Raw genomic sequence first — 10,707 nt, forward strand, 5'->3', positions numbered from 1 at the left:
ACTGGTTTTTCACAAGTCCACTCTTTCATTTTTAGGTGATGAATAAGTAGTTGTGTATGCAAAATCACCTGTGGGTTGTGTGTAGGATAATATGACCTTATGTTTAGTGAAATAGCTAGATTAATATACAACCTGAGGAGGGAATATACAAAGAAAAACATTACAAGGATGGGTTGATCCATCACGAACACAGCACATGGAAAACATGTCAAAAGGCGTGAAGACTGTGTCAGTCAGTGAATCATTTAATTAGCTGTAATCAAATAACAGCATCCTTTTTATCAGGGTGAATGGGGACGGTTCATTTGAGTGTGTACATCACGTTGAGTGCTTGGCCTATGCCTTTAATCAGCCTGTAATTATCAGACAGATTCTCAATGCCACACTAATTAAGATATTCAAACGCTACATGGGAAAACGTTGTAATATGGAGATTTCCTGCACAACACCAGGGAAATCTCTGTAATTCTCAGACCATTCTCAGTCCAGCTAGACAAAGATTGAGAGGATTTGTTATAGAAAATGTCTAAATGGCATTGTATGTGTAATTACATCCGTATTAACTATGCATTAGAGTTCACTTCTGTATATGATCATTTGCAAATTATTGAATTAATCCTTTCTAATGATATTGCTTGTTTTTTATTATTATTATTATAGTCACTTTGACAAATTATTTTTTTTAAATGCATCAATGTTAATCCAAAATCATATTTCTAAAACAATTCTTGACCAAAAAAAACTATCCCCCCACACACTGCAAAACTTAGCCAATGGTCTTCCCACATATTGACCTGACAGCATTGTAGATAAACCCTCTCCCTCACTGTGCTTTTCTTATTTCAGCCAATAGCTTCCTGCCATTTCCGTGTGTTCATTCAACAGAGGACCCCTCAAGATTTCCACATTTCTACTTCCCTCGAACCACTCTCCTTCCTCAGTAAACCCCTGCCTCACAACAATTTAATCCCATTACCAAAGCCTGTTAAACCTATCCAGTTTTACAGATTAGGAATGCAGCACAACTCTGCTCCCTACTCTAATGTTTGCTGCATGTATGTCAAAGCAAAGGTGTCTCAAACATTCAGATCAAAATGTCCAACAAGCTCCGGTATAGGCAGGTTAATTAGAAGTCAGGTGCTGTTGGCAGCTTGTAGCACAAAGCTTCTTCATTTAGCCGTTTCCAACATTGTTTTCTTCAGTGGACTACTTGATATTGCCTGTGAGCAGTGGAGGCTGCTGAGGGGAGGACCGCTCATAATAATAGATGGAACGGAGCAAATGGAATGTCATCAAACACTTGGTAAACATGTGTTTGACGTATTTGATACCATTCCACTGATTCTGCTCCAGCCATTACCACAAGCCCGTCCTCCCCAATTAAGGTGCTGCCAACATCCTGTGCCTGTGCTGTATGTGACAAATGGAGTTTGGGAGTGTTTGTCCTTGGAGTTGTTTACCTCATTTGAGCAGCACCAGTTCAATTAACCTGAACAAACATGTTTTTTGATTAGTCAAGCTTTTAAGCTGGCTGGCTTCCTTTGAAAAACTCAGAGAGACAATTATCTTGTTTCAAATTAAATGTAACTTGCTTTCAAAAACAATTGAACTGCAATTTTCTACATTGTTATTATATCCTCTCTCATCTGGTTCTCCATTCACAGAACCTCTGCTCTTTAGAAGTCAGCATTGTGGGAAATCATCGTGAAGTAATAGGATACCCTCACTTTAAACAGCACTTGTCCTGTTCCAACACATATTTATCTACTGGAATACAGTCGTAAAGAGACTGGATCTCTCATTAAGGGGTAAACTGAACTCTCACACTCCTGCCAAAAGCTTAAATATTGAAACCCAGTCAGAGTTTCGGAGCATGAACATGTTGCTGTTTTGGGAGAGGGGCTACAGCACATTTGGCAAGAAAACAAAAGAGAGAAACATGTGGGAAGGAGGAGGATGTGTCGGTATTCTCTTAGAAGGCTCTTTCAAAGTGTCAGAGTAATTTTCACGCAGTAGACACCATGACATGAAACCAATCAAGAAAACAAGGAGTGTCGTAAGCGTGCATTTCTCACCAGATTGTGCAGTCTAAATGAGAATGTTGAGAGATGTGGACTGAGTATTAATATCAAACTGTAGGGTTTAGACTCTAATGAGCACCTTCAAAGCAAGATATAAATGTGATGCACACACACGTACATACCAGACGGACGCACAGACACACACACACACACACAAGCACACATTCACATGCATGTGTGTATGTGGTACTTTTATAGTTTGTATACTGTTCAACTTTTGAATCTAAATGATTCCCCATGAGTTAATCCTTGTGATATTGCATGCGTGTGTGGGTGTTTGTGTGTGAGGGGCTGTAAATGTGCTGCTGAAGGGGAGTTAGGTTAAGGCAGAGATTTATCCTCATAAGTAAAGTAAAACTTAAAGATAACTCCCTCATCGTTCTTATTTAATTAGAAGGGTAGACCATGGGTAGACCAGATCTGACTGCCCTCAGAAATGACTGATTATGTTGATGTAGCTACAGTACTTAAAAGCAGAGACTAGGAATGAGATTGAGAAAGAGGACGTTTTATGAACTTTAATGTTCTTCTGAAATCAGTAGTCTATATGGGGAGAGAATGAATAGACTGCAGGCTTCACTTTTTTGTGTGTGAAAAAAGGGAGAAGGAGAGGATAACACAATGAAAGCTGGAGAGGGAGCCTTGGTTTGAGGTAAAATATTCATTCAAATGACGTAAAGTGTGGAGCAGAATAAGAATAACCTGTCTTTAAAGATTAAATATAACCCTTGAAGGTGTTATTGTATTCCCAAAACCAAGTCAGGACTTTGAAAGTCATAAAATATCTCTCCCTCTCTGTGAGTTAAGTCCCTGAAATGCACTACCACAATCATGAGCCGCCCATTCGCTCTCCCAGTTGGAGAATTGTTTTGCATTTTAAAAAGGTCAAACACTCAGATGTCTGCCATGAGGAAAGAAAAAAGGAGACAACCTTGTAATCTGTAGAAATATGCAGTCGCATACTACAGATCCTGTGGGTAGGGCTTAGTGTTCTGGTGAATGGTGTGTTTACCTTGTTCTGTCAAATGATGACAGATGCAGCACGTTGGTGTAAATCTTTGTCAACAACAATTCATCTTTCTTTTCTTCTTCTTTCCACGTGGCTGTTCGCAACTCAACACCTGTTTCCCCAAAGCAACTCTAACTGATAGAGATAGGAATAGATATGCTAACATCAGATATTGGAGAAAGCTTTTGACCACCAAATATTTTGTTTTTATTTGGGTGCTTGTGCATGCATTGTGCTTGCGTGTGTGCATCGTCAGTGTGTTTGTGTGTGTGTGTGTGTGTGCGCGTGTCTGTGTGTGTGTGTGTGCCTGGTTTGTGTGTGTGTGCCTGGTTTGTGTGTGTGTGTGTGCGCGTGTTTGTGTGTGCGCGTGTTTGTGTGTGTGTGTGCCTGTTTGTGTGTGTGTGTGTGCCTGTTTGTGTGTGAGCTTCAGTGCCTTGGAACTAATCTAAACATCCCTGCTGTGTTTCTCAGTGAGTGTATCAGTACAACGATCATGACTAGTTCATTGATTTCACAACATTGTCCCTGCATCGATCTTGGTCTCCTAGAGTTAAGGAGGTCTGTGTAAAAGAGAGAGAGAAAGAGCACTTATTATATTATTCTACTCACATCACCAGCAAAATACTGTATTACCTACTGTAGGCCCTATAGTAAACAACAAAGCACACACTGGTTATGAGACATGATAAACAGCCTCATATTCCACATATAAGGCTGTTTATGGGGTGTGAAACAATAGTTGATCTGATTTTGAATATTTATTTGAGCTTTCGTTTTAGCTCATGTGATTTTTAAGTCAAATGCTGGTGTTTTTTTCTCTTAATGCATCATCCTTGTGCGAAATCATGGTAAGTACACACCGTTAAAGTTAAGTGCTTTGTTTCACCCAAAACAAGTGACAACTGAACTGCTACCAGTCTGAAGGAGACGAAACGTTAACTTTGATGCAGTATTGAAACACATAATCCTGAGATGTTTTGAAACATGACATGGTGTATTGTTACACTTAGAATCAAGTGTTGTGAAACAACTTGCCAGGGACTGGGAGACCTACCGGGAAAGGTTGAAAACACTATTATGGTCTTTTGAATCCTGTCTAGTGCAGAATCACTTCTTCTGGAGTATGTTTAACATTGGTTTATGTATCTGATCATTTGCCAGTTTAACCCATTTTGTCAGGTTTTGTTGAGCACAGTGCTCAAACCACAAGTAGTGACTAGAGGTTTTACGTTAAGCATTGCAGCATAAAAGTTTCAAATGTGGGAACGGGTCTTCTCATCATTAAACTTTCTTTTGTCTGACTGTTTTCATATGCGTTCATCGTATATCCATCCATTAGGCTTACACCTATAATAATTTAGTCTAAATGTTGAATTACCCATAATCCTCTGAAAATATAGCCACGTGTCAAGATAGGAAGGAGATTAAAACCAGACTTCCAATGTGTTCAATCACAAAATGTTCTCTCTTTATCCTAAAAAATATATACATTTGAGTAGCATATTAAGTTGGATTTATTTTTATTTTATTTTGTAAAATGAAATGAACAAATCACTGAAACAACTTGCATTCATTTTTTATTAACTATATGTTTTATTATTATTATTATTATTTTTAAATCAATTTCAATTCACCACATAATACTTAACCACACAGCCACACTGTAGAAGAGTGTGTAAAATTCCAATGAAATTCCCAATTAAACGTACCATCTTACTTCCCCAGAAGTCGGAGTTCAATTCCACTCCCACTTTCACTCCTCTGTCTCCTCCTGTTTGTAATCTGTCTAAATAAAGCATTGGAAAATTAAGTTGAAATTCCACAAAAAATATTATCCATGTGCCCTTACCATCAATCAATATTTAGGCTACAAACCATTTGCATTTCTTAACCAGTCTGACAAAAATAAATCATTATTTTGTGTTGATGCAGCTTTTACATGCACTGAAATCCCCAAGTGTTTTCACAACACTCTCTTAAAAACACCAATATTCAGTTGGAAGAACCACTGGGTGTTTCAGTGTCAACACTTTTTCTGTATAAGAACACTTACATTGGGTTTACATTCATTCACCCTCCAAACACTAGATCTCAGGTTAGATGCACTACTTTTCACGGTTTCATTCTACAATCATGGCGTTTTGAGTCTTTCTATTTTTACATTGCAGTCTATAGAATGCTAGCACATTCTAACCACACCAAATTTAAATAATCAAACTGCTTAAAATGCTTCTATTTAACAACTCCTTTAATTAAAAGTAGATGATAATAATGAATCATTGTGACATGCATTGTAAATTAACTTAGGCACATTTATTACATATTTAATCATGTATGTCACATGCCATCCTTTTATAAAGTGCTACATTATTGCACATTCATCATCAGTTTTTCTCATTTTAGGTGTCATTTAGGTGTGGCAATGGAACTAATTATCAATAGGTTGAACTTGCTTTTGACTAAAGCACTTCTCTCCCCTCTTTGGGCTCCTGAATGACGCAGCGGTCTAAGGCACTGCATCCCAGTGCTTGAGGTGTCACTACAGACACCCTGGTTCAAATCCAGGCTGTATCACCACCAGCCATGATTGGGAGTCCCATAGGGCGGTGCACGATAGGCCAGGGTAGGCCATCACTATAAATAATTATTTGTTCTTAACTGACTTAAAATATCATACCTGTGCCTCCTCCTTTCAATACAAACATAATTAGGCTCTGTCTCCCCTTGAGATAGCTCTGCTGTTGGTTTTGTCAACCTAAATGTTTGGGATGGTTCCCAGACAGACAGAAGTGCACAGCGGTGGTGTGCAGCACAGAGAGACAGACAGACAGACTCAGGGCCTACACACCTAAAGGGTAAATACACAATTAGCAGCATCACCACACTCCATGACTAATTAGACAGGACAGGCAGCAGCTGTTAAAGGTCCAGTGCAGCATTTTTATTTAATCAGGCAAGTCAGTTAATTAGAACCAATTCTTATTTACAATGACAGCATAGGAACAGTGGGTTAACTGCCTTGTTCAGGGGCACAACAACAGATTCTTACCTTGTCAGCTCAGGGATTTGATCTAGAAACTTTTCAGTTACTGGCCGAATGCTCTAACCACTTGGCTACCTGCTGCCCGGGTAGCCTTTTTCATCTCAATGTCAAATAATTTCTGAGTAACAATTAAGTATTTCACTATGATTGTTTTCAATTAAAATGGTCAAAAAGAAACAAAAATAGCTTCTTAGCAAAGAGCTATTTCTCAAGAAAAAATGTTACTAGGATTGTATAAATCCAACCTCATAGTGTGGAAGTAAAACAAAGGCAAATTACATTTTTGATTGCACTGGACCTTTAAGGCAGGAAGGGTGGTAAGGGGGTGGGGGGTTGTTCCTCTTTCTCTCTGTGACTCGCCCTCACTCTCTGCAGAAACATTGTAGCTGAGTGATGTGTAAAGTATATGATGATGTCAGGGACAAATGCTGTTCAAGCATTGATTGTTTTCATTTGTATCAGTTTCACCTTTCCTTTTCAAAAAAATGTGATGCTAATAATGTACTAGAACACCGTAATGTAGGCCCATTGGTTAATGCACAACTGCTCTCTGTCATGAAGTTATGACACTGCTGAAATTCACAGTGGTTCAAATGCTCACAGGTCTTGCTCTGCTCTTATTTCCCTTTTTAACCCCTTACATTCCATTCCCTCCATTATTGGCAGGACTGATTCCTTGCTGCCTCTGGGGTTGGTCAGGGTATGTCTTGGTGCTGCTGTCAAGGAGGGAAACTCATTTGAGCTCACTGTATTTCACACATGTAAGTGGACCAACGTCCCTCACTGATCATGCCCTCCACCATCCGTACCATATTTTAAATTTCAGTCATTTATCCAGAACGACTTACATGAGCAATTAAGGTTAAGTGCCTTGCTCAAAGGCACATCGGCAGGTTTTTCACCTAGTCGGCTCGGGGATTCAAACCAGTGACCGTTCGGTTACTAAACCAACACTCTTAACCTCTTGGTTTCATTGCAAATGTTCTAGAATTATATTTCAATATAGAAAGTGTCAGTTTAAAGTAATGGACAGGAAACTGTAGAGATTGCATGTTTAAAACATGACATGGACATGACTGCAGCTGCAGTGGATGCCCTACAAGTTGCTGGCAATGAGTGAAGCAGCGAGCTGGGTCTCTCTCACACACACATACAAACACCACAGTAGAGAGACCATGCAGATGATTAAACACCATTGCTGTGTTAGCTGGGGTGGCATAAAAGAGCGAAAGGAGAGAGTAGTGAGTCCTCCATGGGTTCTAGTGTAAAACCAAATAATACACATTACATAGAAGCAAGGTTTAGGGCCAATGAGGATGACATCATCAAACAGATTTAGCGCATTGTCTTCATAGCTATTTGACAAAATAGGTTCAAATTTGTTAGAAATATATCCATTCTTATCTGAATGACAGGTGACCCATCTGATCTGTGTGTGTGTTTGGGAGGCAAGGCGGGCGCATGTGGGGCGCCATTGGTTTGTATAGGCAAAAGCCCCGCCTCATTCAAAATTTGAGAAAAAAAAGAAAAGAAACTGATACACACCTCTCTCAGTTCTTGCAGGAGGGAAAGAATAGGAAGGAGTGTGCACGCATATAAACGGTGTCGCAATCTCAAGCATAGGCTATTTTAAAGGAAAAGGCTACTTTCTCTCAACAGTCAAGATTAGGAATCAATTATTTATGCGACTGAGATTGGTCCCGTTGCTCTAGGATTAAGTTTTTGTTGCATCTAAAGGTGGATCATTAGCCTAATTAATATCCAACATAGGGAGCGATATTTTAAAGCGCATGATGATATTTTCGGACGCCTAAAGCCACCGTTTGAATTCTCAATAAACATCTAATCGAGGTAGGAAGAAATATAATTTTCTAATGATTTCGAAAACCTCTGTTGTGCCACTGGTGTAGTTTTGAAAGCTATCTTTGACGCTCGTCGGTGCCCATGTGTCTCTGCGCCATCAGGAACGGGAGGGACGAGGGAGGGAATTGTGGGCTGTTCCGAGGACATCTTTGTGATAAGAATAAACAATACAGTGGTGAAGGCATAATGATATCATTTCCGTCTCTCATATCAACAAAACAACCGTCTTTGGAACTCTTCAAAAAGATTGAATAGAAAAATAGATGAATAAGAGGACAGAAGAATAATTCTATTTGAACTGGAAGTGCTAATTTCAACACGTTGAGGAAGTCTATTTTTGACATTTCACATTATATCATTGGATAGAAAAGAGTAATTTAGATTTAAAAAGTTAGAGATATTTATGAAAACAGATCAGTGTCATAATACCATGCCACCATGCAGCACTTTACTTGTATTAACTTGATGTTTACAAGTGTAGTCTCTCCCTTCCACCCATTACTTTTATTAACTTGAGGTTTACAAGTGTAGTCTCTCCCTTCCACCCATTACTTTTATTAACTTGAGGTTTACAAGTGTAGTCTCTCCCTTCCACCCGTTACTTTTATTAACTTGAGGTTTACAAGTGTAGTCTCTCCCTTCCACCCGTTACTTTTATTAACTTGAGGTTTACAAGTGTAGTCTCTCCCTTCCACCCGTTACTTTTATTAACTTGAGGTTTACAAGTGTAGTCTCTCCCTTCCACCCGTTACTTTTATTAACTTGAGGTTTACAAGTGTAGTCTCTCCCTTCCACCCGTTACTTTTATTAACTTGAGGTTTACAAGTGTAGTCTCTCCCTTCCACTAGCTTTATTGCTTGCATCTACAGCACACATCACAGATGGAAGCACTTCTGCCAAGTACCCTGGATTCAGCTTATGTCATTGATTTTACTAACGTATCCCACATAATCACTGAAAATCAATCATGTGTGGAATTCAGACTCCTCATACAGTGATTACTGTGGTATAGGTGCAAACCAACATGAGCCTGATTGGACTCTCCATTCCCCCTACTTCACAATTTGGCATTATCATGTTAAAAGACCTGGCAGGGATTGGTATGAAAAGATATCCTTTTTTCTCCATTTGAGGCTCAAGTGGAAGGAAGGTCCTTGGGAGAGGGTTCTTTTGTCTGGGCGTGGAAGGGGTCGAAGGGGCGGGGACTGTGGCTGTATGCAGATGTGCTGCTGGCAACGGACATCTGCTCTCCCCTGTGGGCATTGTCATGAAGTTTGTTGGTGCTGGCCTGTGGTGAAAAGGCCCTGTCAATAACGCTGCCCTCTCCTCTCAAGGGGAAACACTGGGATGAACAGACCTCTGTTCCCTTGCCCTATTAAAGTATTTTCTGGGTTGGTCTAGAGTGGGAATGTTTTGATTTCAAGGTTGCTAAATTTGCCTGTTCATTTACGTTTCTGCCTTTCTCTATCCTAATTATTCCTACTAGGATTATTTGTGTGCTTAACTGAGAATAGTCTCTCCTCCCCCCCATATCCTCTGTTTCACCCCTCCCTACCTCTATCCATCCTCCCTGTTGGGGGTTGAACTTCCCCTCACGTATCCCTGGCCTTTATGTATTCAGATATGAAAAGAGTGTGTGTCCCCCAGGCAGACTCATCACACACGGAATCACAATGTACATGGCAGCTCATATCAGGGCGTTTGATTTATCCCAGACGGCAGGACAATGCAAACCAGCACTTTAATATTTATTTCATCCCGGTGCAACCCAGAGTTGTGCAAGAAGGTTATCCAGGGAGTCGCTGTGTTGGAACTGATTCTCAGGTGGATGTGGATGTGTATTGCACAAACTTAAGTAAAGAAGGTCTAGCGCATGACTTGTCAATGGTGGATAGGGATGTATTGGTAGAAACCTATCAGTGCCAGTGTGCTACTTTTTCACGTAATATGAAGGCTGTTTTTATTGGATAACTGTATTTTGACTAAATGGTGATTATACAGTTTCACATAGATGCATATTAACAATCACACGTAGCAAGAGACATTCCCAGTGGATCAACCTAAAACACACCTAAAAATAGGTGTGTAACACACAAAACATGTCTGGACATGGTGGTTCTGAACGTAATGATCTCCTTGAAGAACACTTGGTATCTGAATAGAGGGCACCTTGTTCACATCACATGTTGTAATCAGATGTATTGTAACTGGTATGACAGTGTTATTTATGTAAGCTTCATAACAAAGGTGTTAACACATGAAACACACTTCAATCATTTTTTTTTTCTTTTCATTTTTTACAGATGATTGAATGTGTTGTCAGATTGCTGTCCATTAAGCACATGTAACGTCTAGCCCTGTTTGAACAGAATGCTATGTAGACAGGCATTTGAAGTCACACAATTGAGTGGCGAAGCAATTACAATTATTAATCATATCCTCACATCCCAATACTCTATTTAACACATTAATTTGGGCACTCCTGAAATTGCTCTAGTGGAATACACTAAGGGTTTCTCAAAGGCAAAAGCACAAACCTCTTTAGCGAGTTACCGTAGGAGGTCTTCTGAGACCGTTTCACTACCCTGCGATTGTGCAATGCATTATGGAGAGGAGGTAATTGGTGTGAAATTACAATATACCATCTGCCTAGGGAGGACATTTATAGCCTGATGTCACTCACAGCTTTCCACATTCGAGGGATACAGGGG

General features: G+C 39.7%; 1 protein-coding gene and 1 long non-coding RNA gene across 2 annotated transcripts in view; one reads left to right on the plus strand and one right to left on the minus strand.

Annotated features, from left to right (window-relative positions):
- Positions 1-3,463: 3,463 nt before the first annotated feature.
- On the minus strand, positions 3,464-6,359 carry LOC118369879 (uncharacterized). The gene is made up of 4 exons (XR_004822697.2): positions 6,140-6,359; positions 5,768-5,938; positions 4,800-4,876; positions 3,464-3,650 (listed from the first exon to the last, which is right to left on the minus strand). It is a non-coding gene; the product is annotated as an uncharacterized LOC118369879 (long non-coding RNA).
- A 1,316-nt stretch (positions 6,360-7,675) lies between these two features.
- LOC118369749 (C-terminal-binding protein 2) overlaps positions 7,676-10,707 on the plus strand; it is a 110,798-nt gene continuing 107,766 nt past the window's right edge. The window contains exon 1 of the mRNA XM_052498620.1: positions 7,676-7,984. The gene's annotated coding sequence lies outside the window, so the exon portion shown is untranslated. The remainder of the gene's footprint in view (positions 7,985-10,707) is intronic.

This window comes from Oncorhynchus keta, chromosome 36 (genome assembly GCF_023373465.1).
Source record: "Oncorhynchus keta strain PuntledgeMale-10-30-2019 chromosome 36, Oket_V2, whole genome shotgun sequence".
Lineage (NCBI taxonomy): Eukaryota > Metazoa > Chordata > Actinopteri > Salmoniformes > Salmonidae > Oncorhynchus > Oncorhynchus keta.